Source organism: Loxodonta africana, chromosome 16 (genome assembly GCF_030014295.1).
Source record: "Loxodonta africana isolate mLoxAfr1 chromosome 16, mLoxAfr1.hap2, whole genome shotgun sequence".
Lineage (NCBI taxonomy): Eukaryota > Metazoa > Chordata > Mammalia > Proboscidea > Elephantidae > Loxodonta > Loxodonta africana.
The window spans coordinates 51,930,830-51,951,691 of NC_087357.1; the positions used below are offsets into that span (position 1 = coordinate 51,930,830).

General features: G+C 34.9%; 1 protein-coding gene across 17 annotated transcripts in view; it reads right to left on the bottom strand.

Moving 5' to 3' along the window:
* The window catches only part of PCDH15 (protocadherin related 15), an 853,216-nt gene that overhangs the window by 557,992 nt on the left and 274,362 nt on the right, over positions 1 to 20,862 (bottom strand). The gene's annotated exons all lie outside the window — the stretch shown is intronic.

The following is a 20,862-nucleotide window of genomic DNA, read 5'->3' on the forward strand; positions in this document are numbered from 1 at the left end:
TAGTGTTTTACATTAGGCCTGAAAAAGCACTCAATAAATTCTCAAAAGACAAAAGAAAAGAGAATATATCAACCATAGGAGTTATCATTTTCATCAACAATTTTTAAACAAATCATTGTATTATTAATCACTAATAAAAATATACTTGAATGTTTGATGAGGAACAAGATGCTTACAAAATCTTACAATAGTTCTTCAAAAAAGTTTCAACTACTTATCAATTACTAAGTAAAAATAATTGGTTAATACTTTATGGTGGAGAAAACTGGCAAACACCATCTTATTAAAGTGGCTAAAGCTGCCACGACCAGTGATGGGACAAATTAGCATTGTGTGCCTCTTGGATGATGTACTATGAAGAACACAGTATCACTTTTATGGTATTACTGCACAAAATGCACAGATCATTAAGTAATATCAAGTGTACCCTAACTAGAAAACATCCTGTGCAGTAAATGGCCAACTCTTAAGACACGTTAAGGTCTTAAGAGTCAAGGAAAAAATGAGGAACTGTTCATATGAAGGCAAGAAAGACATTACAGTTAAATGCAATGTATAATACTAGACAGGAACTTTGACCATTGGGACCTTATTTGGAAAACTGGAAAAATTTGAATGAGGTCTGTGGATTAGAGAGTGAAATTATATTAATGTCATTTCCTAATTCTGGTGATTGTATTGTGGTTATGTAGAAGAGTGTTCTTGTTCTTAGAAAATACACACTGCATTATTAAGAGATTTTCATGTGCAATTTACTCTTCCTTCATATAGAAAAAACAATATATATGACTATATACTTTTATGTAACTATTAATACATATTAATATATTAATATCTAACTATTATATATATCGGATATTATATATATTGGAGCTCTGGTGGTGAAGTGGTTGACAGCTTGGCTGCTAACCAAAAGGTCAGCAGTTCCAATCCACCAGCAGCTCCCTGGAAACACTGTGGGGTAGTTCTACTCTGTCCTGTAGCATCACTATGAGTTGGAATCAACTAGATGGCAATATTTTTTTTTTCCATTATATGTATTAGAGGGAGAAGAAAAAAAGATAAGGCACATATATTAAAATAATGTTAAAAAAAAAACAAAACTTGTTGCCCTCATGTTGATTTAGACTCATTGGAGCCCTATAGTTAATGTTAACATTGGGGAATCTGGGAAAAAAAGGTACATGGGGTCTCTTTCTACAATATTGTGTCTTTTCTATAAGTTTCTAATTACTTCAACATAAGTAAACGAGCAAAAACTACAGTGTGGAAAGGGAGGAGTGAGGAATAACTTTACAGTGGAGAACCCTTACAAGCATTGTTTCAGCAGGTGATCAAGGTTAAACACCAACATCAAAGCCGTGCTGTTAGTATGCACCTACAGCACTTCTTCCTCTGTACACACAGCACTTCTTTCTCTGACCCTCACCACTTGCAGTTATGTTAGATCTCACAAGTTGAAAAGCACAATTCTCCAGACTGTCAAATCAGCCCAAGACCTAAGACACCAACTACAAGCTTGGGAGTCCCCAGGGCTTTCCTCACTTCTGATCTGCTGGTTACAAGTAAGGGGCTTTCCTACTATCCTTTCAGGATGCTAAATCCTTAGCCTCCTCACTTTTGATCTATTGGTTCTCACTAGTCCCTTGGGTTTGATAATTTGCTGCAATGACTCACAGAAAGCTCTATATATTCAATTACAGGATCAGCACAAAGAAGAGATTCACAGGTCTGGGAGCTCTGGGAGGATTCCCAACATGAACTTTCCATGTCTCAAAGAGGGCCTATCACCCTCCCAAGATCAGATGTCTTTCACCAACCAGGAAGCTCATGGAGTTTTCGTGTCCAAAGCATTTACTGGGGCCTCTTTATGTAGACATGATGGTTTGAATCAACACACCTTCCCTGAAGTCAGCTGGTATCACAAGGTGATTTTCCTGGCCTGGCCAGCCTCTACCAGAATGATCTCATTAAAACAAGCTCTCAGGTGTGGTTGGGAGGACTGTAGTAGTACTGTGGTAGCTTGCGTATTGCTATGATGTTGGAAACTATGTTACCAGTGTTTCAAATACCGGCAGGGTCACCAGTGGTGGATAGGTTTCAACCAAGCTTCTAGAATAAGCCAGACTAGGAAGCAAGGACTAGAGATTTAATTCTGAAAACTAGCCAATGAAAACCTTATGGACCAAAGCAAAACATTGTTCACTATAGTACTGAAAGGTGATCCCCTAGGTTGAAAGACACTACAATAGTTATAACAACGGACTCAAACATACCAATGATCATGAAGGTGGTACAGGGTCTGGCAATGCTTTGTCCTGTTATGCATAATGTTGGCATTAGTTGGAGGGAACATGACAGCAACTAATTACAACAACAACAACACAGGAACCAAGGACAAACACCAAATTATTTTAGGTAAAGTTAATGTAGACCCCACAATATCCCTGATGTGATAAGAATGACACTTTATCTCTGTGTTCTTCCTTCTAAAACCCATAACCTGTCTGATCATTAGAAAACATCAGACAAATCCAAATTGAAGGAAAGTCTATAAAATACCTTTCCAATACTCTCAAAATTGTCAAATCATTAAAAACAAGAAAAGTTAAAAAAAAAAACTGTCACAGTCCAGAGAAGCCTAAAGGGACAGGTTGATAAAACGCAGTGTGGTAACCTTGACAGGGTCCTGAAATAGAAAAGGACATTATGTAAAAACTAAGGAAACTGAATACAAAGTATGGATTTTTATTAATAACAATGTATCAATGTTGGTTCATTAGGTGTAACGAATGTACCATACTAAAGTAAAATATTAACAATAGAGGAAACTGGGTGTGATGTATATTGGAATTCTTGATACCATCTTTGCAGTTTTTTCTCTAAATCTAAAACTACACTAAAATAAAAAGCTCATTTAAAAACACTATGAGTAAATGCAAAATAATTCTATTCAGAAGATATTTACTTTTATTAAAACATTATTCCCATCTAAATCTAGTTTTGATTAAATATTTTTAATATTGTATAAATAAGTAATAGGTAATTCAGTCATGAACACCTCCATTTATATGATGATTTTCCATATAAAAATGTCTAAGAATTGAACATATATTCATTATATGCAAAATCCTATTTTTTTTAAAAAAAAAAATTTTTTTTTTTTTTAAAAGATAGAGCTAAATATGATATGCACTTGAATGAATGCTTAACCACATAATTGAATAAGGGAGGCTTAAAGAAAGCAAGAGAGGGAAATTCTCAAGTTCTCCTGTGGTTTAATTTGGCTGAAGAACTTTGGTTTCTGCTAATTGATATGATCATTAAAATGTTTTTAATCATTCTCTTAAACCTTCACAAAATCTAAAATATTTTAGAACCTTTTTTTTTTTTTTTAATTAATGAGGACATTAACCATCTTAATAGGTTTTGTTGAAAGGCATGATCACGCCATGCCAGGAGACATAAGCATAACACCATTTAAAGTAAAATAAAAAACTTAATTAAACCAACATAAAGAAGCCAGCTTATGAATATGAAATACTATCAATGTTATGCCAACTACTATATATGTAGTTCATCAATATATGCTTCATCATCTTTCAGAATTCTTCTTGAACTTGTGAAGAACCAGGACATTCAATAGAAAGTAAAACCTGTAAAAAACCAAACCCTTTGTGGTGGAGTTAATTTGGAGTCCTAACGACCCTGTAGGACAGAGCAGAACTGCCCCACAGGATTTCCAAGGCTGTAATCTTTATGGAAACAGAGTCTCCCATTTTTCTCTCATGGAGCAGCTGGTGGGTTCGAATAGCCGCCCTTTCTGTTAACGCTGAGCACTTTAACCACTGTGCCATCAGGGCTTCTTATGGAAAAAGTAAGGCATGTAAATTAGCTTCATCTGCTTTTCTACCATCTGATTCTGATGTACACATCAGTATAATATAATCTACTTTATATTTTATAATTATTATGCCATAAATATGGTATTGTAATGTGCCCCTTCATAATGCATTAAAGAGAGTTTTCAAGGCTATTAACCTCACAAAGTTTGAAAAGAATCATTATTGACCGGAAGTTGAAAAAACTAAAAATAAAGCAACTGCCCATCTGCAAATATAATGAAGTCTGAAACTATATTTATTAGCCCCCAATGTTACATTTTTCATATTACTTGATTATTGAAATATACTAATCAAATTTTCTTTTGTTTAAAAACTTGAGTACCAGCAATATAACCAGAATGGATATATGACATACTATTATTACCATAAAAAAGAAGGTGGTAAAGATGAAAATAAAATTTAATAAAACATTTCAGCAAAAATAAATTTTTCATGGTAAAAATATTTAAGCATATTTTACTTTGGGAAATCCTGGTGGCATAGTAGTTAAGAGCTATGGATATTGACCAAAAGAGTCAGCAGTTCAAATTTACCAGTAGCTCCTTGGAAACCCTATGGGACAGTTCTACTCTGTCCTGTAGGGTCACTGTGAGTTGGAATCAACCTGATGGCAATAGGTTTGATTTTTTTTTTTTTTTACTTTGAGAGTTAGTATTCTGGAAAGCATGATATGATGAAAGTGGAGACTGCTGGATACAATTAAGACCTGCTTGTCATCACCATTCCTACCTTCCATTGAGTGCCTAGATGTGCCCTTCGCCGTAGGCTGCATTTTACATTCTTTTTTTTTTTAATCCTTTAATCTCTACTAACTACTCTGAAGTTAGTATTATTTCTTTTTTTCCTTGAGGAAACTAAAGCTAATAGAGATTAATCAATTTATCTGCCATTACACAGATAGGGAGTGGCTATCCTAAAATGAGAACCTAGATCATTGTGGTTCCAAAGACTATATTCTTTCCTCATAACACTCTGCCTTACACACCATTATTACACTAAACTGTGAATCAAGATGGTAATTTAGACCAAATGAGAAAATGAAACTCTTTTGAAGTTAACATAGACATTTTTCATAGCAATGATCTTACTTTTTAACTCCTTATTCTTTCAGAAAACCTGATTTTAAGATATGGGGAAGAAACATGAATTTTCAAAATTTCACAAACATTTATTTAAATGCCCATGCCCTCTCATCTTCTGGCTTGATGCATTTTGTGCAATATAGTAATCAGTCATTCAGTTCTGGAATGAGGCTGACTTGGTATCTGGCTTAGATTTCCTACTTACTAGCAGTTAGATCTCGTACTAATTGACCAACACTTCTCTATTTCTACACCTTCTCATTTATAAAATGAAAACACGAAATATATATAATTTGAACGTGTGTGCAGGTGTGTATGAGTTTTAAATGAGATATTTTATGGAAAATGCTCAGCATTTGTTTGGCACACAATGTGCTCAATAAATGCCAATTATTAATTAAAATTATTATCATTGCAATCCAACTTTTTTTCTATTCAACTTCAGGAGATGTGATACAACTAAATTGATAAGGAGATCTCTGCAGAAATCTTACCATAACCAGTTTTTGGATAAGAACAAACTTAAAATTGGCCAGGTATGAAATTAGTTACCCAATGATTTTATTTTTGGAGCCCTGGTGGCACAGTGGTTAAGCATTTGATACTAACCAAAAGGTTGGCAGTTCAAATCCACCAGAGGCTCCTTGGAAACCCTGTGGGCCAGTTCTATTCTGTCCTGTAGAGTGATTACGAGTCAAAATTGATTCGATGACAATGGGTTTTTATGGGTTTAATTATTATATTTAATAATAAAAGAACTAAGAAAACATGGTAAAATGATTACAGGTCTAAAGTTTACAGATTTTAAGCTGTTAGGACATAATTTTACCACAGGACATAATTTGTGATATATTTGCATTGTCAATATTTGACACCACTTGATTATTAGTGAAGCCCAAGGTTATTTCAACTAGAAATAGTCCAAGAGAAAAATTAATAATAGACATTTTATTTTGATTTTAACATTTATCTTACCCATGAAACTAAAGATTAACCATAAAAAAATTCCCTGACCCCAAATTAATCCTGCCAATTGCTATTTTTCACCCAAAATTGCTAAACTTACCTTTCCTATTTGAAGCCAGGATCACTTAATTTAAATTTCAAAAGTAATCATGGTTGCAGGTGGGTGGAGGGCTAGAGCACAAACACCTTATTACCTGATGGCAGGTGATCTCAGTAAAAGGGGGAGGGCAGGATTCAATCAATTCTGTCAAGATTAACCAATGGCTGATCTTCTATTCTTCCACCTCTTCTCTTTTTAAACTCATTGTAACTAACCTACTTCCAGCCATTTCTTTTGCTGTGTTTGCAATCAGAATGGTCTCCCTATATGCATATAGAATGACTGCTCAGAATAAAACTTATGTTTCAATTTCTTTGAGTTTTGATTATTTGTAACAAAATTTTCACCTTCCTAAATTGTAAATGGCATTGTAAATTTAGATTTATGATGTAACCCTTAAAGTTTCACGTTATTAAGAACTGAAAGAAACAGAACTTGATCAAACATAGATTCATTAAACTGACTGTGAAGCTCTTGGGATTCTTTGCCCTGAGTCAAATAAAACTGTGTATGTAGGAAAATCTTATAAAGAATGAAAGAAATATGTGGTCAAAGGGGAACAGTATTAATGTTCCTTAAAATCAATTAAAAAAAAAAAAACCCCGTTGGTGTCAAGTCAATTCCGACTCATAGCGATCCTATAGGGCAGAGTAGAACTGTCCCATAGAGTTTCCAAGAAGCATGTGGCAGATTTGAACTGCTGACCTTTTGGATAGCAGCTGTAGTACTTAACCGCTACACCAATAAAAAGTAGGGTAAAGATTCTCAAGTGGTATATTAGGCATGTCAAGAACAAATACATATGTAAAACAAACCAACGTAATTCATATTAACCAAGGTTAAGGAAAAAAAGAGTTTGTTTTCTCATCATTTTTTTGTTATTTTAAGCTATGTAAATTATCACAATCAGAAAAGTTTTACTTGTTTCTTTAAAATAAAAACAAGTTTAAAGCATGATTTTTTTCAATTCAGCTCAAATATCTAACTAGTCTAAGGTCACAGTGTAAATATTGCAATACTAAAGTAGCATGAAATTTTATTTAACACACTTTTTATACATTGAACCCTAGTAAATTGCCATTTCTATAGGTCAAAACAGCTGAACATTGGCAATTTCTTTGGGTTCAACCTATTAATTACTTCTATCGTTTTGTCTCAAATAAGTGTTCAGTCTAATTTGTATTCTCTATAGCAGATGGATATCTTCTTAATGTATCTCAAATACACTTGCAATAGAAATCAGCAAGCTTTTCCTGTTCAGGTTCAGATAGTAAATATCTTCTACTTTGTGGGCCATACCAGCCCCTGCTGCAATTAAACATCTGTGCTATTGTCACACCAATGTCGCCATAGATAATGCGTAAAATAATGGGCATGGCTTCACGGCAAGAAAATTTTATTGACACTGAAATTTGAATAGTATGTAATTTTATATGTCACAAAACATTATTTTTCTTTTGGTTATTTTTTAAACACTTAAAAACAAAAAGTCATTTTAGTTCATGGCTATACAAAAAGAGATGGCTGGCCAGATTTGGCCTGTGAGCCATAATTTCCCTGATAAATCTGAATACCAAAAAGCTTTCCTGAAGTCCTACAGCTTATTTCTATTAGGAGCAAAAAAGCAGATTTCTCAGTTCTAATTTAAAACTGCCATTGTAATAAAATATTTTATATTAAAACACCATCCTTACAAATTCATATACTCTACAAGCAAAATACCACCTCATTATGAAAATTTAGGAAATCATAAAAGTTTTAAAAATCACTCATAGTCCTACAACCCTAGCTTGACCACTGTTCTCCTAGTGTATGTTGTTTCAAATGCAACACTTTTATCATGTACACTTTTTTATTTTTAAAGTAATTTCTGAAATATTTTATCATTTTTTAAATTCATTAAAAGTGAAGTGCTTAGTCTCATGGTACTTAACTGGAATAGAAAAATAACAATCCCAGATACTTACTGTAATTGTTTCAACAAATTATTTAAGAAACTATATGAGGACAAATTAAAAAAAATTATAGGGAATGAATATAGTGATTGAGTCATTGAAATATAGATTCTCATTCTATTGTGTTAAATATTTTAAGGAAATAATAAGGTATGAAAATATATTTTATTGGGATATGATTGAAAAAGCCAATATTTTTCTTTATTACTGATATTTGAGCCTAAGTAAATAGTCTCTTTAACAAATAAAATAAATAGAAGTATAGAATAATAAAACATAATTAATATATGCAATGTACATAATTCCTTCAAGTATCTGTAGTAGTAAGATATGAAGAATGGCAAATTTTCTAGAAAATATTGTCTTTGTACTGAGTCCTTTCTTTCCTGAAGCTGTAAGAAAGAAATAACTAAGCAGATTCTGATTTGTCACAATTTGAGGAGGAAAGAAGAGAAAAATTTCATTCCAATAAAGCACAGTTTATATAATACAATCAAAATGTGTACTATTTTTGATCTATTAAGGATTATGACAGTGTGTGTGTTATGGATTGAAGTGTGTCCCACAAAAATATGTGTTATAAATCCTAACCTTGATGTCTCTGGTTATACTCTCATTTGGGAATGGCTTATCTTTGCTATGTTAATGAGACAGCATTAGTGTAGGGTGTGGCTTGAGTCAATCTCTTTTGAGATATTTAAAAAAAAATCACTGCTGTAGAGTCAATTCCGACTTATAGCCACCCTGTAGGACAGAGTAGAACTGCACCATAGAGTTTTCAAGGAGTGCCTGGAGGATTCAAACTGCTGACCTCTTGGTTAGCAGCCGTAGCACTTAACAACTACGCCACCAGGGTTTCCTTTTGAGATATAAAAGAGATTAAACAAGCAAGTGAAAGAACAGAGATGGGGGAAGAGAGAGATGCCAAGCCACACGAAGATTGCCCAGAAGCAGAAACAAGGATCTTCCAAAGCCAACAGAGAGAGAAAGCCTTCCCCTAGAGCCAGCGTCTTAGTTATCTAGTGCTACTATAACAGAAATACCACAAGTGGACGGCTTTAACAAAGAGAAATTTATTTCCTCATGGTAAAGTAGGTTAGAATTCCAAATTCTGGGTGTCAGCCCCAGGGGAAGGCTTTCTGTCTCTGTCAGCTCTGGAGGAAGGTCCTTTCCATCAATCTTTCCCTTGACTAGGAGCTTCTCTACACAGGAACCCCAGGTCCAAAGGATGCCCTCTGCTCCTAGCACTGCTTTCTCCACAGTATGAGGTTCCCAACTCTCTGCTTGCTTCCCCTTATCTCTTGTAAGATAAAAGGTGGTGCAAGCCACACCCTAGGGAGACTCCCTTTACATTGGATCAAGGATGTGACCTTAGTAAGGGTGTTACAATCCCACCCGAATTCTCTTTAACATAATCTAATCATGTCTTTTTAATCATGTCTCACTAACCACAGGTAGAGATTAGGATTGACAACACATACGAAGATTTCAATCACAAAATGGAGGACACCCACACAATATTGGGAGTCATGACCTAATCAAGATGACATATATTTCTGGGGGCACAATTCAATCCATGACAGCCAGCATCTTGAATTTGGACTAATAGCCTCCTAAACTGAGAAAATAAATTTTTGTTTGTTAAAGCCACCCACTTGTGGTATTTCTGTTATAGCAGCACTAGATAATTAGGACATGCAGCATACACATTTGGAAAGCTAAATCAAAGAAAATGTAAAGCATATCTAAACTGCAAATTACAGATTTAAAATAATTCAAAATTTGAATTTTGAAGGGAAAAAAACATCATTTGAGTCTATCAAAGCAAAATAATTTCCCAAAATAAAAACATGGGCAAATCTGAAGCTTATAAAGCAAACCATATTTCATTAAAAAAAACATTAGAGAGCGGAGCCAAGATGGCGGACTAGGTGGACGCTACCGCGGATCCCTCTTGCAACAAAGACTCGGAAAAACAAGGGAATCGATCACATACATAACAATCTACGAACTCTGAACAACAAGCACAGACTTAGAGACGGAAAACGAACAAATACGGGCAGACAGCGACCGTTTTCAGAACCAGGAGCTAGCGTACCAGCCGACTACCTGGAAAATCTAGTTTCCCAGTGATGGCTCGGAGACAGCAGTCCATATCAAACCACATAAGGAAACAGACCATGACAGCTTCTCCAACCCCCCAAACAAAAGAATCAAAATCTTTCCCAAATGAAGATACAATCCTGGAATTATCAGATACAGAATATAAAAAACTAATTTACAGAATGCTTAAAGATATCACAAATGAAATTAGGATAAATGCAGAAAAAGCCAAGGAACACACTGATAAAACTGTTGAAGAACTCAAAAAGATTATTCAAGAACATAGTGGAAAAATTAACAAGTTGCAAGAATCCATAGAGAGACAGCATGTAGAAATCCAAAAGATTAACAATAAAATTATAGAATTTGACAACGCAATAGAAAGTCAGAGGAGCAGACTCGAGCAATTAGAATGTAGACTGGGACTTCTGGAGGACCAGGGAAACAACACCAACATAGCTGAAAAAAAATCAGATAAAAGAATTAAAAAAAATGAAGAAACCCTAAGAATCATGTGGGACTCTATCAAGAAGGATAACTTGAGAGTGATTGGAGTCCCAGAACAGGGAGGGGGGACAGAAAACACAGAGAAAATAGTTGAAGAACTCTTGACACAAAACTTCCCTGACATCAAGAAAGACGAAAGGATATCTATCCAAGATGCTCATCGAACCCCATTTAAGATTGATCCAAAAAGAAAAACACCAAGACATATTATCATCAAACTTGCCAAAACCAAAGACAAACAGAAAATTTTAAAAGCAGCCAGGGAGAAAAGAAAGGTTTCCTTCAAGGGAGAATCAATAAGAATAAGTTCAGACTACTCAGCAGAAACCATGCAGGCAAGAAGGGAATGGGACGATGTATACAGAGCACTGAACGAAAAAAAAATGCCAACCAAGGATCATATATCCAGCAAAACTCTCTCTGAAATATGAAGGAGATATTAAGATATTTACAGATAAACACAAGTTTAGAGAATTTGCAAAAACTAAACCAAGACTGCAAGAAATGCTAAAGGAGATTGTTTGGCCGGATGACCAATAATATCAGGTACCAGCACAATACAAGGTTACAAAACAGAACGTCCTGATATCAACGCAACTCAAATAGGGAAAGCACAAAAACAAACAAATTAAGACTAATTCTAAAAAATAAATAAATACAAAATAATACACACAACAGGAAATCATGGAAATCAATAGATAAATGATCACAATAATCAAAAAGAGGGACTAAATATAGGAGGCATTGAACTGCCAGATGGAGAGTGATACAAGGCGATATAGAAGGATACAAGTTAGGTTTTTACTTAGAAAAATAGGGGTAAATAAAAAGGTAACCACAAAAAGGAATATCAATCCCATAACTCAAGAAAAAAGCCAAGAAAAACGTAACGACTCAATAAACACAAAGTTAAACATTATGAAAATGAGGATCTCACAAGCTACTAAGAAAAACGTCTCAGCACAAAAAAGCACGTGGAAAAATGAAATGACCAACAACACACATGAAAAGGCATCAAAATGACAGCACTAAAAACTTACTTATCTATAATTACTCTGAATGTAAATGGACTAAATGCACCAATAAAGAGACAGAGAGTCACGGACTGGATAAAAAAACACGATCCATCTATATGCTGCCTACAAGAGACACACCTTAGACTTAGAGACACAAACAAACTAAAACTCAAAGGATGGAAAAATATATATCAAGCAAACAATAAGCAAAAAAGAAGAGGAGTAGCAATATGAATTTCTGACAAAATAGACTTTAGACTTAAATCTGCCACAAAGGATAAAGAAGGACACTATATAATGATAAAAGGGACAATTGATCAGGAAGACATAACCATATTAAATATTTACACACCTAATGACAGGGCTGCAAGATACATAAATCAAATTTTAACAGAATTGAAAAGTGAGATAGACACCTCCACATATATAGTAGGAGACTTCAACACACCACTTTTGCAGAAGGACAGGACATCCAGTAAGAAGCTCAATAGAGACACGGAAGACCTACTTACAACAATCAACCAACTTGACCTCATTGACTTATACAGAACTCTCCACCCAATTGCTGCAAAGTATACTTTTTTTTTCTAGTGCACATGGAACATTCTCTAGAATAGACCACATATTAGGTCATAAAACAAATCTTTGCAGAATCCAAAACATTGAAATATTACAAAGCATCTTCTCAGACCACAAGGCAATGAAGCTAGAAATCAATAACAGAAAAACTAGGGAAAAGAAATCAAATACTTGGAAAATGAACAACACCCTCCTGAAAAAAGACTCGGTTATAGAAGACATCAAGGAGGGAATAAGGAAACTCTTAGAAAGCAACGAGAATGAAAATACTTCCCATCAAAACCTCTGGGACACAGCAAAAGCAGTGCTCAGAGGCCAATTTATATCGATAAATGCACACATACAAAAAGAAGAAAGAGCCAAAATCAGAGAACTGTCCCGACAACTTGAACAAATAGAAAGTGAGCAACAAAAGAACCCATCAAGCACCAGAAGAAAACAAATAATAAAAATTAGAGCTGAACTAAATGAATTAGAGAACAGAAAAACAATTGAAAGAATTAACAAAGCCAAAAGCTGGTTCTTTGAAAAAATTAACAAAATTGATAAACCACTGGCTAGACTGACTAAAGAAATACAGGAAAGGAAACAAATAACCCGAATAAGAAACGAGAAGGACCACATCACAACAGAACCAAATGAAATCAAAAGAATCATATCAGATTACTACATAAAATTGTACTCTAACAAATTTGAAAACCTAGAAGAAATGGATAAATTCTTGGAACAATACTACCTACCTAAACTAACACGTTCAGAAGTAGAACACTAAATAGACCCATAACAAAAAAAGAGATTGAAACGGTAATCAAAAAACTTCCAACAAAAAAAAGTCCTGGCCCAGATGGCTTCACTGCAGAGTTCTACCAAACCTTCAGAGAAGACTTAACACCATTACTATTGAAGGTATTTCAAAGTATGGAAAAAGACGGAATACTACCCAACTCATTCTATGAAGCTACCATCTCCCTGATACCAAAACCAGGTAAAGACATTACAAAAAAAGAAAATTTTAGACCTATATCCCTCATGAACATAGATGCAAAAATCCTCAACAAAATTCTAGCCAATAGAATCCAACAACACATCAAAAAAATAATACACCCTGATCAAGTGGGATTTATACCAGGTATGCAAGGCTGGTTTAATATCAGAAAAACCATTAATGTAATCCATCACATAAATAAAACAAAAGATAAAAACCACATGATCTTATCAATAGATGCAGAAAAGGCATTTGACAAAGTTCAACACCCATTTATGATAAAAACTCTAACCAAAATAGGAATTGAAGGAAAGTTCCTCAACATAATAAAGGGCATATATGCAAAGCCAACGGCCAATATCACTCTAAATGGAGAGAACCTGAAAGCATTTCCCTTGAGAACCGGAACCAGACAAGGATGTCCTTTATCACCGCTCTTATTCAACATCGTACTTGAAGTCCTAGCCAGGGCAATTAGGCTAGACAAAGAAATAAAGGGTATCCAGATTGGTAAGGAGGAAGTAAAGCTATCACTATTTGCAGATGACATGATCGTATACATGGAAAACCCTAAGGAATCCTCCAGAAAACTACTGAAACTAATAGAAGAGTTTGGAAGAGTCTCAGGATATAAAATAAACATACAAAAATCACTTGGATTCCTCTACATCAACAAAAAGAACACCGAAGAGGAAATCACCAAATCAATACCATTCACAGTAGCCCCCAAGAAGATAAAATACTTAGGAATAAATCTTACCAAGGATGTAAAAGACCTATACAAAGAAAACTATAAAACTCTGCTACAAGAAATTCAAAAGGATATACTTAAGTGGAAAAACATACCCTGCTCATGGATAGGAAGACTTAACATAGTAAAAATGTCTATTCTACCAAAAGCCATTTATACATATAACGCACTTCCAATCCAAATACCAATGTCATACTTTAAGGGGATAGAGAAACAAATCGCTAATTTCATATGGAAAGGAAAGAACCCCCGGATAAGCAAAACATTACTGAAAAAGAAGAAGAAAGTGGGAGGCCTCACCCTACCTGATTTCAGAACCTATTATATAGCTACAGTAGTCAAAACAGCCTGGTACTGGTACAACAACAGGCACATAGACCAATGGAACAGAATTGAGAATCCAGATATAAATCCATCCATTTATGAGCAGCTGATATTTGACAAAGGACCAGTGTCAGTCAATTGGGGAAATAATAGTCTTTTTAACAAATGGTGCTGGCATACCTGGATATCCATTTGCAAAAGAATGAAACAGGACCCATACCTCACACCACGCACAAAAACTAACTCCAAGTGGATCAAAGACCTAAACATAAAGACTAAAACGATAAAAATCATGGAAGAAAAAATAGGATCAACCCTAGGAGCCCTAATACAGGGCATAAACAGATTACAAAACATTACCAAAAATGATGAGGAGAAACCAGATAACTGGGAGCTCCTAAAAATCAAACACCTATGCTCATCTAAAGACCTCACCAAAAGAGTAAAAAGACCACCTACAGACTGGGAAAGAATATTCAGCTATGACATCTCAGACCAGTGCCTGATCTCTAAAATCTACATGATTCTGTCAAAACTCAACCACAAAAAGACAAACAACCCAATCAAGAAGTGGGCAAAGGATATGAACACACATTTCACTAAGGAAGATATTCAGGCAGCCAACAGATACATGAGAAAATGCTCTCGATCATTAGCCATTAGAGAAATGCAAATTAAAACTACGATGAGATTCCATCTGACACCAACTAGACTGGCATTAATTCAAAAAACACAAAATAATAAATGTTGGAGAGGCTGCGGAGAGATTGGAACTCTCATACACTGCTGGTGGGATTGTAAAATGGTACAACCACTTTGGAAATCCATCTGGCGTTATCTTAAACAGTTAGAAATAGAACTACCATACAACCCAGAAATCCCACTCCTCGGAATATACCCTAGAGATACAAGAGCCTTCACACAAACAGATATATGCACACCCATGTTTATTGCAGCTCTGTTTACAGTAGCAAAAAGCTGGAAGCAACCAAGATGTCCATCAACGGACGAATGGGTAAATAAATTGTGGTATATTCACACAATGGAATACTACGCATCGATAAAGAACAGTGACGAATCTCTGAAACATTTCATAACATGGAGGAATCTGGAAGGCATTATGCTGAGCGAAATGAGTCAGAGGCAAAAGGACAAATATGGTATAAGACCACTATTATAAGATCTTGAGAAATAGAAAAAACGGAGAAGAACACATACTTATGTGGTTACAAAGTGGGGAGGGAGGGAGTGAGGGAGAGGGCTTTTTATTGATCAATCTGTAGATGGGAACTGCTTTGGGTGAAGGAAAAGACAACACTCAAAACACGGAAGGTCAGCCTAATTGGACTGGATTAAAAGTAAAGAGGTTTCCGGGATAAAATGAAAGCTTCAAAGGTCAGCGGAGCAGGGGCTGGGTTCTGGGGAACTTGATTTGAGGGGACTTCTAAGTCAATGGGCAAAATAATTCTATTATGAAAACACTCTGCATCCCACTTTGAATTGTGGCACCTGGGGTCCTAAATGCCAACAAGCGGCCATCTAAAATACATTAATTGGTCTCAACCCACCTGGAGGAAAGGCAAAGGAAGAACACCAAGGTCATACGACAACTAAGAACCCAAGAGACAGAAAGGGCCACATGAACCAGAGACCTACATTATCCTGAGACCAGAAGAACTAGTTGGTGCCCAGCCACAATCGATGTCTGTCCTGTCAGGGAGCACAACAGACAACTCCTGAGGGAGCAGGAGACCAATGGGATACAGACCCCAAATTCTCACTAAAAGACCACACCTAATGGTATGACTGCAACTAGAGGAATCCCAGAGACAATGCTCCCCAGACCTTCTGATGGCACAGGACAGGAACCATCCCCGAAGACAAATCATCAGGCATGAAAAGGACTGGTCAGTGGCGGGGAGAGAGATGCTGATGAAGAGTGAGCTAATTAAATCAGGTGGACACGGGAGAGTGTGTAGGCAACTCTTGACTGGAGGGGGGATGGGAAGATAGAGAGAGAGGGAAGATGGCAAAATTGGCAGGAAACGAGAGACTGTAAGGGCTGACTCAATAGGGGGAGAGCAAGTGGGAGAAGGGAGTAAGATGTATGTAAACCTACATGTGACAGACTGATAGGAATGGTAAATGTTCACTTGAAGCTTAATAAAAATTAAAAAAAAAAAAAATTGAACCTTATCCTAAAAAAATAAAAAAAATATGCTATGGTGAATACTCAGCATTATTCTCAAGAGTTGAGGTTGATTACTGTTAGATATATTAGGTATTGTTGTTGTTAGGTGCTGTCAAGTTGGTTCCAACTCATAACAACCCTATATACAACAGAATAAAACACTGCTTGGTCCTGCATCATCCTCACAATTGTTGCTGTGTTTGAGCTCATTGTTGCAGCCACTGTGTCAACCCATCATGTAGAGGGTCTTCCTCTTCTTCACTGACCTTCCACTTTACCAAGCATGATGTCCCTCTCCAGAGACTAGTCCCTCCTGATAACGTGTCCAAATTCTGTCAAGCAAAGCCTTGCCATCCTTGCTTCCAAGGAACATTTTGGTTGTACTTCTTCTATGACAGACTATCTAACTAAAACCTACTAAGACTGCACAGGTTTCAAAAGAAGCTATTAGTGGTCACAGCATTATAAATGCTGCTTTAAGTAAGAGCTTCCCTTTAGATATTTGTTTTATCTTTAAATTGAGAGACATACAATGTGGTGGTTATGAGCACATTTTCTCCAGGTAGACAAAATTCCGTTTAAGTCCTAGTTCTACTACCAAGTCGACATCCTTGGGCAAGTTGTGTGGCCTCCTAAGCCTCAATTTTCTTATATCTTTAACAAGAACGGCACTATCCAGTAAGGTTACTACGAAGACTAAATGAGATAATACGCAAAACAAAAATCTTTGCACAGTGCCCACTAACTGCGTATTTACGTCTCAGTAAATGTGTGTGTATGCATCTTTTACTTATTTCAATAGCTAAAACATGCTATTAGAGGTTTTTTTATCCCCTCTCTCTCTATTTCTAAGAAAAGACTGAAATCATCAGCCTGTCAAGAGAAACACAAGGAAAGCTTTTTCCAGAAAGTGGCAACCAATTATCTTCAATAAATCATATCATGTCACAGCAGCAAACTACATTTAAAGTGATATTCAAGGTGATAAAAAGAACAAATTAATATTGACTAAAAAATCACCCCATTTGTGAAGAGATCATAAAAGACTGAGATAAATATAACCTCTATATTAACTTGAGATAAATTATTTGCAGGCCCCCCAAAATATTATCTCTGCCTTTACTTGCCCTGTTTATTTTTAATACTATGTCAAAAGGAATTGTTGTGGCTGGAATGCGTGTGCTATTAAAGATAGCACTGTCCAGAAGATTTATCCTCCAAAAATTGCTTAAGAATGTTTAGCAACAACTGTACTGTCCAATTCGGTCTTCAAGCCAGCTGGACTAATTGCTTAGTGATACAATTGTCCAAAGTTAGTTGAGACTCTCCAATTAGCCAGAGATAAAAATACTTGTAATACCTTAAGTCTTGTTCACACACACATACTAAAGAGAATTATAATCCTTGTCATAATCCTTTCTAGTCATTTAGATACAGGCATTTATAAAGTTTTGGTAAATTTTCAACACACTAATAGAAGAATGTACATACGAAAGTGTATAAGAGGCTAACCATCTCATATATTTACAATAGTGATGATATGTTATAATATTAAGATATGATAACATAAATATAAACCCTGAAGTTTATTTTTAAAATCAGATACAAGGAAGCGTAGTATAATACGCTTCTATTTGTAAGTAATGAAGCGATGATTCAAAAGGACTTAGGTTTTATTTCCAACTTTGGGACCAGTATATTATGTAACATAGGCAATTCACAGCACTGTTTTAGGTTTTAGTAATTTCATCAGTGTAGGTGACTAATTAGGAACTTAAGTTTGGAAGCTTCTTTAATAAATTCGTGATGATAACTTTATACCTATCTTTTAAATTTTAAAGAAGTGTGAGATATTTTGGCAACAACAATTTATTAAATCATAAGTAATTTTTTTTTAACATTTAGATCTTTCTGGCCTTAACTGTATGTTTTGTACCAAATGTAAAATGTTATGAAAACTCTCAATGTGTTATAGATTAAAACCTAATTCATTTAGTTTTATTTTACAGGCAATATTGCAGATAGAGGAGACAGACATGTATGTAGACACACACATACACGTATATGTATATGTATATGTATATGTATATGTATATGTATATGTATATGTATATGTATATGTATATGTATATGTATATGTATATGTATATGTATATGTATATGTATATGTATATGTATATGTATATGTATATGTATATGTATATGTATATGTATATGTATATGTATATGTATATGTATATGTATATGTATATGTATATGTATATGTATATGTATATGTATATGATGTATTTGCTCCATAATACAGGACAATTAAATTAAGAACTACTACTATGGAAAAAAAAAAAGAGCCACTCAAATAAGCAAAGGATGAAAAAGTAAATTTTACTTTTGTGTTTTGATGGTATTTCGTTGCTGATCTTGTTTTTGTTGCTTTTGACTTAGGAGACCTTGCATGTTATAGAGTAGAATTGCTCCATAGGGTTTTCTTGGCAGTAATCTTTATGGAAGCAGATGACTTCTAGGTGGGTTCAAATGGTCAATCTTTTGGTGACCAGGTGTAAACTACTTGCACCACTCAGGGATAGTCTTATTCTGATGTTTTGAGGTGTAAATAAGCCTTTGTTTTTTATTTGTTTGTTTGTTTGTTTTAAAGAAAATAGATGTGAGGAAGTATAAGCAAAATGTTCATCTTTGAGTGGGGGAAATATGATCAGGTACACGTGTTCTGGATAATTAAACCACAGATGATATAATTATAGTATCAGTAGGGTAGGATTGTCTCAGGTGGCTACAGGGAAATGCACTTAGAGAAAGGTATCATTTTCAATCATATATGGACAGCCTGCTAAAGAATCTTGGACTCTCAAATCAATGTTCAAAATATTTAACTTTTATACAAATTATATCACTCTAGTTGACGTTTGTCCAAATGCTGTAGGAGTTTGGTGTTTGAAGAAAGCAAAGACTAATCAATGTGAACAGTCAGGGAGGGCTCCATGGAAATTGATTTTCAACTAAATTTAAACAATCAGTGGAGCGTGGATACTTGCAAGGTACGGAGAATCAAATTCTAAGTAAGACGAATGGTAAGCACAAAGGCCAAGAAATGGAAATATTTGTGAGATGTGATGAAACTAATGTTAACAGTATCAGGCATTATCAGAGAGAATTTGAAGTAAAGAGCACATTAACAAATGGTCAGATTATGGAAGACCTTGAAAGTAAGCCAAAGGAGTTGACCTATTATCTGACAACAATGAAAAATTGCACAATTTTTGGACAGGAGAGTGACACAATTAAAATAGTATTTGAGAAAGACTTTTCTTTCAACAAGCTACTAAAAAAATCGGAGGAGAGAATGGGGGTAGCCAAAGTGCATAGGATGTTCTGAAATCCAAACCGCACACTATTAAATTCATTAAAGAGAAATGAACGAAAGAAGAGTACCTAAGAGCAGTTAAATATGGTACAAGATTTTACAGTTAGCTCTGTTGCCTAAGATTTAATTTGACTCTCAGTTTATATTTAATGAAAGTAGCATGCAAAGAAAAATCTAATTCAAAGGGTACAATTCAGGTGCTAAAATAAGACCATCTATATATATTTCAAATTAATTAAATGGTGAATATTTAAGCTCTGTTCCAGCAGAAACCTATTACACAAAAGGAGCTCAAAGTTTTTAATGGACTATGAGTCGAAATCAATTCGATGGCAACAGGTTTTTTTTTTTTTTTGAACTTGTACTACTAAACTGAACCCCTCTCACCACCTCGCCCCCCAAAAAAAACAACAGCAAGACTGCTGCTGTGGAGTCGATTCCAGCTCATAGCGACTAAATTTAAAAGAGAAGTTTGTTTTCTTTCATTTTAATATAAACTTAAGACGCAGATTATGTAAAACACCATTTCATTTCTTTTTTTCTAATAGAAGTTGAGATATATTAAATACATATTTAAATAATTTGAGAAAAATATATTGAGAAAAAAATGTTCCAATGCTGTGTTTAATACCCAAAACATGTTGATTCCCCCATTAGGTACGGTACATATTTTTAAAGATTAAAAGGTCATTTTGGAAGTAAAGATGAGCTGCTAAAATATGGACTACCACATCAATATCATTCATTTTTATTCATTATCTAAAGTACACATACCCACCCATTACCCTGGAGATGAGTCTGACTCATAGCAATCCTATAAGACAGGGTGTAACTGCCCTGTAGGGTTTCCAAGGAGCAGCTTGTGAATTCAAACTGACAATCTTTTTTGATAAGCAGCAAAGTTCTTAATCAGAGGTTCTCAATATTTTCTAACTTAATGTATTAGCAAAAAAAAAAATAGAATAACCATGGTTTAAAGAAAAAAAAAAAGGGGGTTCTTAGCTCATGATTTTGATTCA